Genomic DNA, 7,474 nt, shown 5'->3' with positions numbered 1-7,474 from the left:
AAAGCGTGTGTCTTTGGTATGATGGTGGATTCGAACCAGCAACCTTCAGATTAGAAACCATGCACCTTAACCACCTAACCATGCCAGGCCTCTTTTGAGAGTGAATTAAGAACAACATAAGAGAGTGTTACCTTTTAAAATAGTTTTTTTTTTTTTTTACAAGTTAATCATAAATTTAGAGTAAACAAGTATGTGTTTCGAGAATAATGCGAAATGGTTTCTGGGTAGAAAAATAGGAGTGAGTAATTGATACCGTTCTATTTCATAACACGTAGTTACGTATTCTGTACCTGTTTGCCCTAATTAATGTAAGAACAGTTTCTTCGAAAGAACCTGTTCAGAGGATACTATCAATTTAGCTAAGCAGTATTTTTGGTAAATTAGCTATAACACACTCTTCATTTGTACGAAATCACCCAATACTACACACAGGACCGTGATGTTTATTTTTAATATTGGTAAACTTTTCTCTAAAACAACACAAACAAAAGATAATAACAGTAGTTTATTAAAGTGAAAAACCAAAAAAAAAGACCACTTTTGGAACAGCAAAGGCTTTGTCAGTTGATCAACCTGATTTATCATCATCCTCGGCTCGGCTTGGTCTGGTGGTTTAGGCACTCCACTCGCAACTTGAGGGTCGCAGGTTCGAACCCCCATCATACCAAACGTCATCGCCCTTTTAGCCAAGCAATCCCACTATTCGTTGGTAAAAGAGTAGCGTGAGAGTTGTCGGTGGGTGGTGATGACTATCTGCCCTTCCTCTAGTCTTACACTGCAAAATTAGGGACGGCTAGCGCAGATAGCCCTCGTGTAGCTTTGTGCGAAATTAAAAAACAAACAAACTATAAATAGGTTTTCCAACTAACAAAAATTATAAGGTAAGTAAAAAGTTATTTGTTGTGAAATCTCTTTCTCAGTTAGTATCTTACACAAATATTTTTTTAAATCGTTCTTTAAAAAAGTAATGTTCATAAAATCAGAAATTAAACCAGATCATTAGTCAGGTTGTGAAACTGGAATGTGAAATAAACGGAATTACATATAGTATACGACCTTCAAGGAAAGTTTATTATGCAGTTTTCACTAATTCACTTTTTCAACACATTTATGTCACTTGGAGTTTCACTCTAATAAAAAAAGAACAAATGAATTAAATGGCACCTAAGCCTATACAAGTAAAAAATAACCTGATGTGTTGTTACATCTCAAACAGCGTCCATTTACTGTCACGTATTCCTTCTTTATTCCCTCACTTATTGGTAATACTTATTATTATCTAAACGTTTTATTTATTTCTTTTTTAGAAAAGCGCCCTCTTCTAAGAAGAAACTTTGTAACGTTGCTAGAGTTGGCAATAGGTTGCCACTGGCAGAAGACACTGCAGTTATTACGCCACGTTACGAATAACTGTTTTCTAAAGAAGTTTCAAGACTGATCTACAGCTGACTCTGTTTAGAGATTGTTTTCCAAATTAATTGAACAACAAACAAACGCACTTAAAACTGAAACACCAGCATTAGCAGTTCTTGTAGTAATATTAATTACTTATATTATTATTTGGTTTCAGTATTGGAATAAGAGAAACATTTTACAACTCGTAGTTCTATATTTTGTCGTCAACTATTGTCGTATCCGGCATACATCATGGCTACAAATAAATTATTATTTTTTATGTAATGAGGATAAGGACTTACAATGTTAAAAATGGGGTTTTGATACTCGTGGTGGGCAAAACACAAATAACCCATTGGAATCTTTGTGCTTAAGTGCAAACAATCAAACTCTGAATGAAAGGTTTGCTGAAATTTGTTTGTTTTTCAATAACTTTAATTATCAACATATGCTAAATTAAACGCTGTTTTATAGAAATTAATTTAGCAGCGATATTTGGGCGTAAGGCTAACGAGTCATGTTTTTTCTATAACTGTGACCTTGGGTTACGTTTCTTGTTAACACAGTATTTCATTCATTATGTGCAGTACATGAAAAAGATTACGTAAAGTTATGCAACAGGCAACCATTAATTATATTGTGACGGTTGTTTTTCGCTGAACTAATTCATTAATTTGCTAATAAATACAGCCTATATATTGATGTAGCCGGTCAAGGTTAACTTCTTTCTTTATAACGTAGTTGTAAGACAACATTTAAGCGCATTCACAATACATAATAAAACACACATCAAGAAATCTAGATAACACAGGATAACTTCTCGTTTCATTTATGAATGCGTGACTACAATTCTGTACATGTATTTCTATACAGATCGTGTATAGAATTACAAAGTAAGTTACTCACACTTCTGTTTGTTCTTCCATTCTGTAAATTTTGTGTAAAGTTCCTGAAGACTAAATAGCAAAACAAAGATATTCCATCAATTTTCGTTTTGCGAAAACATAAAACTAGTAAAACTGTTCTTTCAGTAATATATTTTTATCGATACACTACTTTCCCAAGATCATATAATTAATCATCATAGCTCTATAAACAACACAAATAAAAAAGTCCCCTCTCATGGGACGGCGGTAAGTCTACGGACATACAGCGCTAAATGTTGGGGTACGATTCCGTTCCATGGACACGGCAGATATATAAATATGACTTTACTCTAAACAAACCATAAAACAAAGGAGAGAAAAACCCCTACTGTAAAACAGTTTAATTATATGTAAATACAGAAGTATTCACATAGAGCAGATATGTTACAATACATGTTAGATTATCACAATGCATAAATAAAAAGTGAAAAGTAACGAAACGTCTTATACGATGTTACAATAGGGTCATCATACAAGTTACGAATTAGTACAAAAGTACGTGTTATTTTATCTAATACGTCATCGTATGATTCAGTGTTTTAGATATCAATATGTAGTGTGTCATAAGATTATAATTGCATATACCGTAAACTGAAGAAATAATAATCAGAAATGTAGTTGAATCTGTTACGACTAGTTTTACAGTTATGTTCAAGTTACCTGTGTTGACATGCGTTCAAGAATTTAGTGCTGATGGAAATTGTGACGTTCAGATATAAAACAAAGGTTTAATACTGATGAAAGTTGTGATGCGCAGATGTAAACTAACGGCTCATAAGGCGTAATTTTATAACCAATTTATAGAAACATATGAATAGCAGTGAAAAAAAAAAAGACAAAGGAAGGATGATCGCTGAAATACACTAATAGAGTTTTTGTTGTTGTTGTTAAGCCCGAAGATACACAATGGGGTGTTTGTGCTATGCCCATCGAAAACCAATTTTTATCGTTATAAATTTCCAGACTTCCTGCTGAGACGCTAGAAGCTTTCGCTAGAGAAACATTTTGATCTGTTTTTGATTTATTACAGAAATCTATGTACTGTGTTCGCCCCAGATCGAACCTCGAATCTTGTATTACAAGCTTTCTACTTTATTTCCTAAGCCACCGTGGATACGAAGCAGAAGGACAACGTACTGTTTAGTGATATACTTGGCAAACAGAAGAATTACCGACCATGGCAAAGTGGCTAGTGCACACAGACTGCTAATCTGAGAATTCCTGGTTCATGTCCCGTTACCTTTAAAATGCCCTAATCATTTTGAAAGCGTGGGAGCGCTGTAAGAGTGATGGTCAAATCCCATTACTCAGCCAGGTGATAGTAGTCGAAGTGTTGACGAGGGATGCTGTTCGAAATTTGGAAGAGCTATACACAGATACATCTTTCTATAGCTTTGCCGAAAGTTGTAAAAACAAACACAATTCTAAAGAAGGATAAAACTGCTTTCAAAACATTTCATTTGCACGAATGAGCTACGAAAATACTGCCTCTTAATAGCGGAAACAAAGTGTACGTTAGATTTATTTTGCACACATCCTGTGGTTTGAATTCCCGTCATGCTAAACATGCTCGCCCTTTCAGCTGTACGGGCGTTATAATGTGCGGTCAATCCCACTATTCGTGGTAAAAGAGTAGTCGAAGAGTTGGCGGTGGGTGGTGATGACTAGCTGCCTTCCTTCTAGTCTAACACTGCTAAATTAGGGACACCTAGCGCAGATAGCCCTCGTGTAGCTTTGCGCGAAATTCAAAACAAAACAAACTATTATATATTGATTTATGCTGAAGTTTAACTCCTTCGAATGTTTCAGTCCAACCACTTTGTGAACCACAATAACCATTAATCACCCTTGACCTCTTGTATAGTCGTTTTCCTACTGCGGTCTAGAGACTTTAACCTTTTGGAAGGCGTCATTTATTGACCATGCTTAAAGTTTTCAATGTTGCTTGTACGTAGTAATGTTTCATGGGCAACACATTAGCTCCAAGTTATATTCTACACTGCAACTACCACCATCTTCAAGGTTATTGTTTATATATTCAGTTCTATCTTCATGAAAGTCTCCAGATTCACTGGACAAATAATGTATTTCTACTTATATGAAAGAAGAAAATCAATTATTGAGAATTGTTTGGTTAACTTAAAGTCAGACTTAATTTTAACCCACTTAAGATCTGGTAACAAAACATCGAGGATGTTCTGTTATTTTTAACATTTACTACTGTATTATAGAAAACTGTACATATCAGTCAATCCAGTATTAGTGTGGAATTAAAAATAGGGCAGTATCTCAAACTAAAACTCGTTATTTAAATTTAAAAATCAATATAATGAATAATTACGATGTTATAAACACTTGTGTTCATTTTTCTTAACCTTGTACATTCTATCTGTATATGTAAACCTCTGCTTATACTATCTTAAGTAAAAAGAAGAATTATCTTATGTAGAAAACTATACGTCACTATATTTGAGGTAAAGGAGGTGAAATAAAGTTACTGTAAGTAAAGGTACACTTCTAAAACTGACGCTTCATTATACATAAGTTTCTTGGAGGAATTAATTAAACATTCAGGGCAGTTCTTGGAGAGATAAATAACTGATAACTTTAAAGACACTTATTCTATATCTTCCGGCACTACACATGACCTTATTTTCTACCTTTCATTCTCCTATCCAGCTAAACCTTCTTTCTCGGTCAGCTATTGGTCAGTTACCTCTTTCTTTCTTTGTGAACCTGACGATGGCCGAAGAAGGTCGAAATGTTGTTCGCTCCTCTTCCTTGAGTTTTCCTTATCCATACCAATCGTTTTTTACATATATATTTTTCTCTACAAGTTGGTTTTCTTGTCGTCACGAGTAACTTCAACTCTATTCCTCACACAACAGATACACCACTACATATATAGTGGTTATTACTGTCAGTACAAACAGTAGATGAACTTATCCTAAAAGAAAGATGAAGAACAGTAAATTGTGGATAGTAGTAAGTAGTTATGAACTGAAAGTAATTCATAATCTTCAAATAATGTTTTTGTTCTAATGGCCTCGGTGAGGTTTGTCATCCGAGACCTTTCACAAAAGTGCTTTAACAACTGACCTGAAGATTTATGCTACTGGTGATTGTCAGAAGCCTCTCATTGGTACAGCGGGATGTCTGAAGACTTAAAACGCTAAAAACCGGGTTTTGATACTCGTGGTGAGCAGAGCACAGATAGCCCATTGTGTAGCTTTGTGATTACCTTCAAAACAAACAAACAAACAATTGCTAGGAAGGTACTTAGAAAACAAAACTCAAATTAGCAGAAACTCAGAGTTTTTATATGTTGTACCACAGAAGAATGAAATTTGTTTTATGGTATCTGAACTTGAGTTACTCTTCTCGAGAACCCCATTTTTATATTCGGGATCTATAACTGACGTTTTAAAAATTAGTGTATTGGTAACGACAATTGGAAAACACAAAGAAACTACAAAACGTAACATTGTAGTTGGAGTGTGGCGCACCTACCTCAATATCAGACCATTAATAATATTGAAACATTTGAGGCAGATTTTCAAGAAACGTGAATAATTTTAAAGAACTAGAAATTGCAAAAGTTATACATATGATATATAAAAGTGGAAATAATATGTCATTCCTAACACTAAGTTATCAATACATACATCATCACACGAGACTGACCCAGATCATTGGTACACAAATGACAACATCAAAAATATCAAATATAAACTCTTAATCATGCACAGATAATTGCAGTTAAACTCTAAGAAGAGCTCAACAAAAATAAGAAGTTGTAAGCTGTTTAATAACCAGAATGTGTCAAAAAAGATAGAGATGGAAAATTAATATCACGTTAAATCACAACTCCATAAAAAAAAGGCTTAAAAGCAAATTGTTAAATTCAAATTCAAATTTAACTTAAGAGGGGTAATGTGATATAAGGCTGACACCATATGAAATACTAAACAAATATAATTTCATTTAATCTGTAGGTTAAGAAAATATTTTCTTGCAGAAATACAATAATGGCAGTGAGTTGTTGTTTTTCGAAACTATCGTATATTAATTATTTCATAAATGTATGTACAATTCTAAATTGTTTTTATCTGTAAAATTGTGGGAAATCTAAAAAAAAAACACTATTTTTTTTAATTTTTTGCACAGATTGTTTGTTTTGAATTTTATGTAAAACCACACGAGGGCTATCTGCGCTAGCTATCTCTAATTTAGCAGTGTAAGACTAGAAGGAAGGCAGCAAGTCATCACCACCCACCGCCAACTCATGGGCAACTCTTTTAAACACCGAATAGTGGGATTGATCGTCACATTATAACGTCCCATGGCTGAAAGGACAAATATAAGTGGTGTGACGGGGATTCGAACTTGCGCTCCTCAAATTACGAATCGAGTGCCTTAACCACTTGGTCATATCGGGCCCTTTGCTGCAGATCTGGTATACGTAAATCAAAAATATATATTGCATACTCAAATATTTTGGTCTTGAAAGCTGCATGAAACGTTGATGTTTGTTACGTTGGTATCGACAGATAATGTGTATTATCATTAAGTGACTCATTAGTTTTTGTAATTATTATTGTAAATGGATAAATGTTATTAATGTTTGACATTACGAGATGATGACGAGTTGAAAGAGAATTACCAATAAATCTTAACATATTTTTTGTTTGAAGACGATGATTTTTACAATAGATTAACAGTTGAATAAACACTTACTTATATATGTAATTATAAAAAGATACGCAATAATTATCAATGACAATGTTTAAACTAATAGTTGTTACTACTTGCTGGTTGCATGCATAATAGTGGTCAGTGGTTTATAATCATTGTTTGTTGAATTTCGCTCAAAGCTACTCAAGGGCTATCTACGTTGGCCGTCCCTAAATTAGCAGTATAAGATTAGAGAGAAGGCAGCCAGTCATCACCACCCACCACCAATTCTTAGGCTATTCTTTTATCAACGAATGGTGGGACTTACTGTCCCATTACAGTGCATTCATGGCTGAAAGGCCGAGCATGCTTTGTGACCCTTGAATTAGAAGTCGAACGCTTTAACCCACCTGGCCATGCCGGGTTAACAGTTCGGAGTGATAAACAGTGTAATACTATCTAGGTGAACAGTGGCAAGA

The 7,474-nt window shown here is 34.3% G+C and overlaps 1 long non-coding RNA gene across 1 annotated transcript; it reads right to left on the bottom strand.

The window, feature by feature from the left end:
• Positions 1 to 429: 429 nt before the first annotated feature.
• LOC143251974 (uncharacterized) lies at positions 430 to 1,251 on the bottom strand. Its single transcript, XR_013028776.1, has 2 exons — positions 1,191 to 1,251; positions 430 to 817 (listed from the first exon to the last, which is right to left on the bottom strand). It is a non-coding gene; the product is annotated as an uncharacterized LOC143251974 (long non-coding RNA).
• Positions 1,252 to 7,474: the final 6,223 nt, after the last annotated feature.

Source organism: Tachypleus tridentatus, chromosome 6 (genome assembly GCF_004210375.1).
Source record: "Tachypleus tridentatus isolate NWPU-2018 chromosome 6, ASM421037v1, whole genome shotgun sequence".
Classification (NCBI taxonomy): Eukaryota; Metazoa; Arthropoda; class Merostomata; order Xiphosura; family Limulidae; genus Tachypleus; species Tachypleus tridentatus.
This window is presented reverse-complemented; position numbering and strand designations above follow the sequence as displayed.